Source organism: Procambarus clarkii, chromosome 19, assembly GCF_040958095.1.
Source record: "Procambarus clarkii isolate CNS0578487 chromosome 19, FALCON_Pclarkii_2.0, whole genome shotgun sequence".
NCBI classification, from domain to species: Eukaryota; Metazoa; Arthropoda; class Malacostraca; order Decapoda; family Cambaridae; genus Procambarus; species Procambarus clarkii.
The window spans coordinates 39,150,821-39,162,967 of record NC_091168.1 but is presented as its reverse complement, the minus strand read 5'-3'; the positions used below and the strand labels follow the sequence as shown (position 1 = coordinate 39,162,967).

General features: G+C 35.4%; 1 protein-coding gene across 1 annotated transcript in view; it reads right to left on the bottom strand.

Annotated features, from left to right (window-relative positions):
• The window catches only part of LOC138349592 (transient receptor potential cation channel subfamily A member 1-like), a 62,554-nt gene extending 52,664 nt beyond the window's left edge, over positions 1–9,890 (bottom strand). The window contains exon 1 of the mRNA XM_069327299.1: positions 9,769–9,890. The gene's annotated coding sequence lies outside the window, so the exon portion shown is untranslated. The remainder of the gene's footprint in view (positions 1–9,768) is intronic.
• Positions 9,891–12,147: the final 2,257 nt, after the last annotated feature.

Below are 12,147 nucleotides of genomic sequence, written 5' to 3'. Positions count from 1 at the left end.
CAGACTCGATCACGTTTCGTTCAACAAAATAATTACTTTTAACAATACATTTTGCCCCTGTGAAGTCAATAGAATGATTACATAAACTAGAATGTAAATACAATGCACTGGATTGCTGGGCTGTACGAATAGCATATGAATGCTGTTTTAAACGCGAGGAAAGAGATTTACCTGTCTGGCCGATGTAAACACATGCACACTCATTACAAGGGATGGAATACACACAACCTGCTACAGACGAGGGCGAGTTCTTAATTAACATGGACTTAACTGTATTATCATTTTTGAACACTAGATTAATATTAAGGTTCTTCAGAGCTGGGGCAAGATTTACTAGACCCTCAGAATATGGTAATACCAACGAATTTTTCAGTTCTGGTTTAGACTTAGTAGTCTGTTTGTAGAAAGTCCTTTTTGCTTGACCAAACGCAAGATCCAAGAACGATTTTGGGTATTTTAACTTCTTCCTAATTTCAAATATATTTGCTATTTCTTCATCGAAAAATTCCGGACTGCAAACTCTCAGTGCTCTGAGAAACATACTAGAAAAAACTGCCCGCTTGACCTGAACATGATGATTTGAACAGAAATGTACATACGAGCACACATTGGTAGGTTTCCTATACACATTCCAATGGGTCGAGACTGGTCTCATTAGCATCGCTCAGATTAGTGGGAAGAAATTCTTGCTGCAAGAATGTGTGTTCTCAGAGCTAACTAGGGTAACTAAAATACTTATTTCCTAATTAAATACTTTAATTGTAAATATTTGAAAATATATGGTATGTTTCCGAATTTCTGATGATATAAAACATATTGTGGTTTATAATTAAGTTCTTAATAGTGATTCTATCCTGCATCATAATTTACATAATATCTACTTCTGTTTTGTGTATTAAAATGACTACTTTTTATGTTAATTTATTTCTGTAAATGATGATGATGATAAAGTTCAATAAATGTAAGTAAGAACATAAGAATGAAGGTAACTGCAAAAGACTTATTGGCCCATACGAGGTAGCTCCTCGTATGGAGCTTCCTTTGATAAGTAATTACCAAAGAAGGCACCAAGCCGGGAAGGCTGTGTAGCACAATCAAATAAGTCAACTGCTCCTGAAGAGGACGGTATTACTTACAGTTTACTGAGATTAGTCTCACAAGTACCAGGTAATCCACTTTTAGTGTTGTACAGAATGAGTTTAAGTGAAGGAGTATTACCTGATGATTGGACAGTGTCATTGTTCCCATCCCCAAAGCACACTAAGATAATTATAGACCTATATCTCTAATATCATTCTATGTACAAGAATGTAACAACTCTTGTATATATCTCAAAAAAAAAAAAATTGTGTGTCTGTAAAGTGCTTGAACGCATTGTCCTTAACCGATTCATGTATCGTATACAGGGGCACCTGTCACCTCAACTGTTTAGAGTTATGCCTGGGCTCAGTACACAACACTGTTTTGCTGAGTACTTCGCTCCTATTGAAGCTTCCCCTCAAGCAGTCTTCATTGACCTAGCTGCAGCTTTTCAAACAGCAAACAGGGAAATCATACTAGAACAGCTTGCTGAGCTGGGAATACAAGGAAAATTACTGAAATGGATAAAGGGCTATTTGTCTAATCGAACAGCATATGTTTTGTTTAATGGTGTTAAAAGCACAAAGAGCAAACACTTTGAACTGGGAACTCCACAAGGAGGGGTCCTCAGTCCCTTGTTGTTCAACGTTCTGATTCATAAACTTATTAAAGATCTACCAACTAATAATGAAGACACGGTTATTTGTTATGCTGATCATATATGTTTACAGGCTGTCTCCGAGCCTAGAATGCAAGTTCTGCTCGATGCTTTTGCTTCTAGAGTTGAGGAATGTGGCCTCCTTATCTCTGTACAGAAAACTCGTGCCCTCATTCCGTGTGGTATTCCACCACCCAATTATCATATAGATGGGAGAGCACTCGAGAGCTGCGAGTCTTACAGATACCTTGATGTCCCCATTAACGACCCTGGGTACCTTTCTTCTCTCAAGAGGAGACTTTGGGAGAGATTAAAGCCCTTGTGGGTCCTTGTTGGTGTCAATCATGGAATTAACGTGAGACTTGCTAGAATGTTTTATGTATCATTTATACGCTCTATGAGTGACTACAATGCTCTACATCTCACACTGTATACTGACAAAGAGCTGAAATCTCTTGAAACCTTGCAAAATGAAGCTATGCGTCTCACCCTTGGGGCTCCAAAATCCACGAGAATAGTTAATATGAGAGCTGAGTTAAAATTACCTACCATAAATGAGAGAATTTTGTCTATTAGCACAGTTTTCGGCGTGAAGGCATTGAGTAGATCTCGGCAATACAAGAAGTTTCAAGCTAAACTTTCTAATATGCTGCACTCACCTGAGGTCCGTAGAAGAAGAGCGAAATCTGAATATGCATTTTGGTTCTACAAGGTAGCCAACTCCATCAAAATATTAAATATGTACCCAACTCAATTAACGATTAATCAACCAATTACTCCATAGGATAACTTGGATCTAGCAGTTGATTTTGTAAATGCACCCAAGAAAGATAGTGTACACTCTACATTATTAAAACAGTTAACACTGAAAAGCATCACTGAGAATACTCAGGGTATGGGTAACGATGTGTATCAGTGCTATACCGACGGTTCTGTAGAAGAAAGTGGACGATGTACCGGATGCGCATGTAATATATCTGAACAATCTTCTCACGTACATACAGCAATGAAGCGCGTCAATGACTGGGCAAGTACAACTCAAACCCAACTTGCAGGCATATACCTTGCCACGTAATTTTTAAAAGACAAAGGCAGAGGACTTATATACTGTGATTCGCAGAGTGTACTCCTGGTATTGAACGCATATAGTAGTGACACCCAAAAAATAGTCAGTGATATTCGAATGAATATTTTAGCTGCCAAAGAAAAGAGATTTGAAATTAAATTCCTATGGATACCATCACATGTTGGCATCTCAAAGCATGACACTGTTGATATGCTTGCAAAGACATCCTGTAGAAATCCAGTGGTAGAAATTGATATGGGTGTTTCATTAGCAGTGACAAAGAGAATACTTAAACAAACATCTAATGAAAATCTCACCGACCTAACAAAATCACAAAGACCTGAAAGTTGTAGCATTAAATATTATGATAGATATCGTGCGGAGACATTCACATACAGGATTAATGGAACAAGAACCCAGCAATGTGATGTTATAGTGGCCAGAATACGCTTGGGATATAGACGTATCTGGCAACTTTCTCAAAACCCAAATGTCGAGTACACAATGTGTCAACTTTGTGAAAGAGAAAATATGCACTCCCTTGAACATTATATTGTAGAATGTCCCATACTGACTGACTTTCGCCCTCCTGGGCTAAGGTATGCTGAACTGTGTAATTTCTATTTGAGTACTGGAACACTTGATGATATATTGGACTTGTACCCTAGATTGACCATGTAACGTGTCAATTATACAATGAATGTATGTGATGTAACTCTATAACCTGAGCTTGTGAAAGCACCTTAATCACCTTCAGTGATTAAGTGCTTAATTGCACACTAGTTTCTCTATCAGTTATCTCATCTTGTCAGAGTAAAAGAGACAAATGTATGTGTATGCATGTGTGTATATATGTATGCATATATGTATATGTACGTATATGTGTGTGTGTGTATATGTATGTGTATAAAGTATATGTGGAAGCTGATCAGAATTCCATTTCACCTTTGTAAATGCACGTTAATGACACTATGTAAAAGACACATCGAACACTTTATGTAGGGCATACGTAAATCTGTGTATTTATGTATTTACGTATGTAGCTTAGTCTAGCATTTTAAAAGCACTACAATCACTACGGGTTCAATTACGGGTCACAGGATGAGTATGGGTTGCACAAACTACTGGTAACAAGATGAGTATGGGATGCACAATAAATTACTGCACAGAGGATGAGTATAGGGTGCACAAACTGGTTGGGTAAATGGAAATGGTTGGGTACATTTCCTTTCATCTAATGCGACTATTCATGTGTCCGGACACCGGCGATGGTGTGGTATTGGCTATTTATTTAACCATAACTTTGCTTTCATTTAAGATATGTTTTCCTTGAAATGTAGTTACATTATCGTCTACATCTGTCTTTATTCTGACATAAAGACCTATGACGTTACTTTGCATATATGCAAATAAATTATAAAATTGATTGGCTTGTGTGGAGTCCTTCACACTCCCTGAGCGAGCCATCAAGTAACTATAAAAAGGCATATATCTTCACTTTCACTTCAGTTATATTTATACCAAAGTATTAACATGCAGCTTATATTTATGTCTTTATGATGACATAGAAAACTTCGTTTATTACAATATCTAGATTAAATTAACATTGATCTTCAAAAGGTCGTAGTTCCCATGTCGATAAGGAGAGCGTCGGCCAAGAAGCCTTGTTTAAAATATGAATATTTTTCCTCTCTAATAAGGTATAATCTCTGTGATGGATTCACAAAAACTATTTTATATCTGCCTTTCTGATAACATATACAAATATAATCTTTATTTGTGAATATTTGTTAATTAAGCAATATATCAGAGAGCGTGTAGGGTTCGGTGTTCTATGAACGAAAAGGACATGAGTAGTTTAAATAGCGAACGCATACCAACGAATAACGCTAGTATCTATATAACAAATTTATTGTCATGTGGAATTGATTTAACTTCCAGACACTTTTTTTTAATAAATATTAAATATTTTGTGGCTGTTTATGAAAAATATTATTATAAATACACATTCTACTTGTTAATATCACCAATTAAATTTGCGACAATTTGAGCCATGAAATGCGACGACTGGATCACTGTGTACAGGAGGCTGATATGGCAGCAAACACTCTCCAGGCGACCATATATCTTGGATAAGTCACTCCACAAAATTGTCGCTTGGACCGTCGACTTCCTATGGCGTCACCTCTCACGTCACGTCTCATTTCGTTATGAAATTAGATTATTTCAGAGTAAAAAATAGGTTTGATCATGTTATACGTGTTCTACGTTCTACGTGTTGGAAGTCACGTTAAACGTTTTATGACCAGAGGATGTGTGTCCGGTCCGTCTAATTACATGATATATTTACTCATTATAATGTTGGTGATAAATGTACAACACGAAAAAAACAATTTTAATCTGAAAAAGTTTCTTTTTATAAAGATATTTGACGAAAATAAAGAGCTGGTGACGCCAAATCAAGTCGACGATCCAAGCGTCAGTTAGGTTAGGTTAGGTTTGGTTTGGTTAGGATAGGTTAGGTTAGGTTAGGTTAGCTCAGGTTGGGTCAGCCTAACCAAACATATCATGTTTATTCATTACTAACGTATTACCAGGAAGCTTTGTGAAGCTTGTGTAGCTTGTGGTAATTAGACGGACAGGCAATGTCCATTCCACATGCTTCCTGTACGTTATTGATCTATCAATCATATAATTAAATAAACATATAAATAAATAAACTAGAACCTTTATAGTACCATTCCCGTTTATATGAATTGTATTTCTTGCTTATGTAGTCCTGTGTATTGTTCATTAATATTCGTTACTTTGGCGTTTTCCCCAATGTATAATTCCCCTTAATATTTAATACATACATAGTTCTGTATCCACATCTGTGAAATATTTGTTTCGTATTTTTTTAAGGAAGCGCCAAGCCATTACGACTATATGGCACTGAGAAGGGGTCAGCATATGAATTTGGGGTGGGACGGGGGGAAAGGAATGGTGCCCCAACCACTTGGATGGTCGGGGATTGAACGCCTACCTGCAAGAAGCGAGACCGTCGCTCTACCGTCCAGCCCAAGTGGTTGGGTTTTTGTTTTTCAAAAACAAAAAATATTTGTTTCGTAATAACTGCACGTAGTAAATCCAAATCAAAAATATTAAACAAACACAATCTTAAATTTCAAAAACATTCTTCCTAGCAATCTACACAAGATGTATACATATATTCATACATATGCAACTAATGTATATTGTTAGGAAGAATGTTTTTGAAATTTAAAATTTGAGTTCGTTTAAATATTTTAAACGATTTGTTTAAGATTTGTGAACACAAATATTATATATATATATATATATATATATATATATATATATATATATATATATATATATATATATATATATATATATATATGTCGTACCTAGTAGCCAGAACTCACTTTTTGGCCTACTATTCAAGGCCCGATTTGCCTAATAAGCCAAGTTTTCCTGAATTAATATATTTTCTTTAATTTTTTTCCTATGAAATGATAAAGCTACCCATTTCTTTATATATGAGGTCAATTTTTTTTTATTGAAGTTAAAATTAACGTAGATATATGACCGAACCTAACCAACCCTACCTAACCTAACCTAACCTATCTTTATAGGTTAGGTTAGGTTAGGTAGCCAAAAAAGTTAGGTTAGGTTAGGTTAGGTAGGTTAGGTAGTCAAAAAACAATTAATTCATGAAAACTTGGCTTATTAGGCAAATTCGGCCTTGCATAGTAGGCTGAGAAGTGAGTTCTGGCTACTAGGTACGACATATATATATATATATATATATATATATATATATATATATATATATATATATATATATATATATATATATATATATATATATATATGTCGTACCTAGTAGCCAGAACGCACTTCTCAGCCTACTATGCAAGGCCCAATTTGCCTAATAAGCCAAGTTTTCATGAATTAATTGTTTTTTTTTTCGACTACCTAACCTACCTAACCTAACCTAACCTAACTTTTTCGGCTACCTAACCTAACCTAACCCATAGAGATATGTTAGGTTAGGTTAGGTAGGGTTGGTTAGGTTCGGTCATATATCTACGTTAATTTTAACTGCAATAAAAAAAATTGACCTCATACATAATGAAATGGGTAGCTTTATTATTTCATAAGAAAGAAAAATGAGAAAATATATTAATTCATGAAAACTTGGCTTATTATGCAAATCGGGCCTTGCATAGTAGGCCGAGAAGTGCATTCTGGCTACTAGATACGACATATATATATATCTATATATATATATATATATATATATATATATATATATATATATATATATATATATATATATATATATATATATATATATATATATATATATATATATATATATATATATATATATTTACCTGAGGGCCACTAACCCTAGTGGCCTCGACAGGACAGGAAGCCGGCGGCTTGTCGAAGGTCCCATCATTTGCCTTGATCTTTTCAAGGTATATTTTGAAACAGCGCAGTTTTGGCAGTTACGGCTTCGGCGGGTAGGCGGTTCCATGGGTTAATAACCCTGTGGGTGAAAAAGCATCTCCTGTTCTCAGTCCTACACATTGTGGCTTGTTTTCTTGTGTTACAACTGACCGTCTGAAGAAAATATCCGATCAACATCCTCTAACCTAAGTCATAAAAATATTTGTGCGTACGTATGATACCATACTACTTGTGTAAAGGAGGAATTGTGTATGTTTATCTCTCGGAATGTTCGGCAATATGTTAATTGTTTGTGGTGTGTGTCTATATATATGTATGAACATGTACTGAACGGGGTGAGAATAGCTTCAACTACCTCATCCCTTTGTGTGCATTTTACCTCAATAAACTTATTTCAATTTCAACATCCTTTAACTTGTTCAGTATCTTAAAAGTTTCAATGAGATCTGCCCTGTCATGCCTGGTTTACAGTGCTGAGTTATATATACCGAAGGACACGTTGTATACTAAATGAGAGAATGTCTGTGCAGGACGCTTGGAGTTAGCCTTACTAGGGTAAATGCTTTAAGTAGTATGTCATGAAACGCAGCCCCTCCCCCCCCCATAAAGTCTGAAATGGAAACGAAATAAATTCAGGCATGTACTCACTTAGTTGTGCTTGCGGGGTATAAGCTTCGGTCCTTTGGTCCCGCCTCTCAACTGTCAGTCTACAGGTGTTATTGAGCTATAATCGAGTTATATATATTATAGCTATATAATTTAGTTAATATAATAACTCAATTGAGTTATTGAGCTTTCATATCTATACTTGAAACTGTATATGGAGTCAGCTTCCACCCACATCACTTCCTAGTGTATTTCATTTATATACTACTCAAACACTGAAAAAGTTCATTCTAGTGTCTTTGTGGCTCATTTGGGCTCTCAGCATCCACCTGTGTCCGTGTAAGGACACACAGGGGGCTTGACGGCTGAGTGAACAGCGCTCGGGATTCATCGTCCTAGGGTCCGGGGATCGATCCCCGGCAGAAGCGGAAAGAAATGGGTAGTTTCTTTCACCTTGATGCCCCTGTTCACCTAGCAGTAAATATGTATCTGGAAGTAAGACAGCTGCTACGGGATGCTTCCTGGGTGTGTGTGTGGGAAAAAAAAAGTTGATTGACAGTTGAGAGGCGGGCCCAAAGAGCCAGAGCTCAACCCCTACAAGCACAACTAGATGAGTACACGTGGAAGCCTCATGGGCGGGACAGACATGGTAGGCGTGTTCTATCACCTCATGCACCTGTTCATTAACCGCCAGAAATTAGGGAAGACAGAAGAGCAGTCACTGACACTTAAAGGCCAGAAGGCACGAGTATAAAAGAACTTGTTTAGAACCGAGATATGTACGAACAGCACAAATCATCCACAGGTGGAAATTGAGTAACCAAATGAGCCACAGAGACGTTAGAAAGAATTTTTTCATTGTCAGAGTAGTTAACAGGTGGAATGCACTAGGCAGTGATGTGGTGGAGGCTGACTCCATACACAGTTTCAAATGTAGATATGATAGAGCCCAGTAGGCTCAGGAATCTTTACACCAGTTGATTGACAGTTGAGAGGCGGGACCAAAGAGTCGAGCTCAACCCCCGCAAGCACAATTAGGTGAGTACTAGACAGTGTCACATTGTAATTTCCAGAATTAGGCTGAGATATCAATAACTCTGGCAGGTGGCTGCTGGTGATGAATCCCCCAATGGTGAACATTCTAATTGTAAACTATGTGAACAAGAGCTGGGACACACTAACAACACTATATCTGTAATTGGCCTGTTATCAATGATTTCAGACCAAATGGTATGAGGTACTTTGAGCTCTGTAACTACTTCATAGACACAGGAATACTGAAAGATATTCTTGTGTTCTACCCAGAGCTTGTCAGTACAGGCTAATGGGTTAGACTCATCGCGTGACTCCATATATGACTAACCATCCTCTGAGAAGGGCATATTACTTAACTTATACCAAATTTTAACTTCACACTTTGTAATTCTCCATATAGAATAGTGTAGCAGCATGTTACTGTGTATACTTAAGCTTGTTAATAATAACAAAAACGATGGTCCACATCATTACTATAAGTACTCTCTAAACAGGAAGATGTTATGACTTAACTCTTGCTTTTTTTCACTCTAATAACTAAGAGTTGTGTTTGCCGGCTCTCTGCTTTACTAGTTTATTAAGGCTACTGCACGCAACAGCACACAGCCATCTCACATGACAGTTGAGAGGCGGGACCAAAGAGCCAGAGCTCAACCCCTGCATACACAACTAGGTGAGTACATGCCCCTTATTTATATTTGTTATTTCCAGTTTATATTTCGCATGTTTTCCAAATAATTAAAAAAATTTCATAGCCTTTCGTCATTTTCTAAAATTCACTTCAAAATCTTCATTCACTGTTGTTATTTGCTACATGTACATGAATATAGAACGATGCTCTTACCTCTTTATATTACAGTAGAATGTATTACTGTACAATCCGCTGACTGCTACATTGTTCAGGAGGTTTAGCGTCGACATTCACCCCTTCCTCACTGGTGTGACACTGAGTACAAGTGTCGGGGGATTCCTATAAGTCTTGTGGCGTGTGCTGTACGATACTTTACTTCACCGCATCGGCAGATTCACTCAGAGAATTCAGCATATATTATTTTTAATTTTACTATTTTCAATAATATGAATACTATAATTGTATTTGGACACATAAATCTCATATAGGTTACAATAAAAGCAATGATATTATTGGTACATATATATATTTGAACCATCGCATTGCTGTATTCTACCAATATATTCCTTGTCTGACGTACAGTTTTCGACAATTTTTCTCAGTACAGTAATAGGTATATGCTTTGGTGAAACGTTGGTTTGAACTCCATCTCCTGGGTCCCCTTCTTCCAGCCAGGGGTGGTACTCCCTTCCCTATTGTGTGTGTGTGTATATATATATATGTCGTACCTAGTAGCCAGAATGCACTTATCGGCCTACTATGCAAGGCCCGATTTGCGTAATAAGCCAAGTTTTCCTGAATTAATATACTTTCTCTAATTTTTTTTTATGAAATGATAAAGCTACCCATTTAATTATGAATTAGGTCAATTTTTTTTAATTGGAGCTAAAATTAACGTAGATATATGACCGAACCTAACCAACCCTACCTAACCTAACCTAACCTAACCTATCTTTATAGGTTAGGTTAGGTTAGGTAGCCGAAAAAGTTATATATATATATATATATATATATATATATATATATATATATATATATATATATATATATATATATATATATATATGTATATATATATATATATATATATATATATATATATATATATATATGTATATATATATATATATATATATATATATATATATATGTATATATATATATATATGTATATATATATATATATATATATATATATATATATATATATATATATGTCGTACCTAGTAGCCAGAACTCACTTCTCAGCCTACTATTCAAGGCCCGATTTGCCTAATAAGCCAAGTTTTTCTGAATTAATATATTTACAATAATTTTTTTCTTATGAAATGATAAAGCAACCCTTTTCTCTATGTATGAGGTCATTTTTTTTTTATTGGAGTTAAAATTAACGTAGATATATGACCGAACCTAACCAACCCTACCTAACCTAACCTAACCTATATTTATAGGTAAGGTTAGGTTAGGTAGCCAAAAAAAGCTAGGTTAGGTTAGGTTAGGTAGGTTAGGTAGACGAAAAAACATTAATTCATGAAAACTTGGCTTATTAGGCAAATCGGGCCTTGAATAGTAGGCTGAGAAGTGCGTTCTGGCTGTTAGGTACGACATATATATATATATATATATATATATATATATATATATATATATATATATATATATATATATATATATATATATATATATATATGTCGTACCTAGTAGCCAGAACGCACTTCTCAGCCTACTATGCAAGGCCCAATTTGCCTAATAAGCCACGTTTTCATGAATTAATTGTTTTTCGACTACCTAACCTAAACTAACCTAACTTTTTCGGCTACCTAACCTAACCTAACCTATAAAGATCGGTTAGGTTAGGTTAGGTAGGGTTGGTTAGGTTCGGTCATATATCTACGTTAATTTTAACTCCAATAACAAAAAATTGACCTCATACATAATGAAATGGGTAGCTTTATCATTTCATGAGAAAAAAATTAGAGAAAATATATTAATTCAGGAAAACTTGGCATATTAGGCAAATCGGGTCTTGCATAGTAGACCGAGTACGACGTTCTGGCTACTAGGTACGACATATATATATATATATATATATATATATATATATATATATATATATATATATATATATATATATATATATATATATATATATATATATGTCGTACCTAGTAGCCAGAACGCACTTCGCAGCCTACTATACAAGGCCCGATTTGCCTAATAAGCCAAGTTTTCCTGAATTAATATATATTCTCTAATTTTTTTCTTACGAAATGATGAAGCTACCCATTTCATTATGTATGAGGTCAATTTTTTTTTATTGGAGTTAAAATTAACGTAGATATATGACCGAACCTAACCAACCCTACCTAACCTAACCTAACCTATCTTTATAGGTTAGGTTAGGTTAGGTAGCCGAAAAAGTTAGGTTAGGTTAGGTTAGGTAGGTTAGGTAGTCGACAAACAATTAATTCATGAAAACTTGGCTTATTAGGCAAATCAGGCCTTGCATAGTAGGCTGAGAAGTGCGTTCTGGCTACTAGGTACGACATATATATATAAATATATATATATATATATATATATATATATATA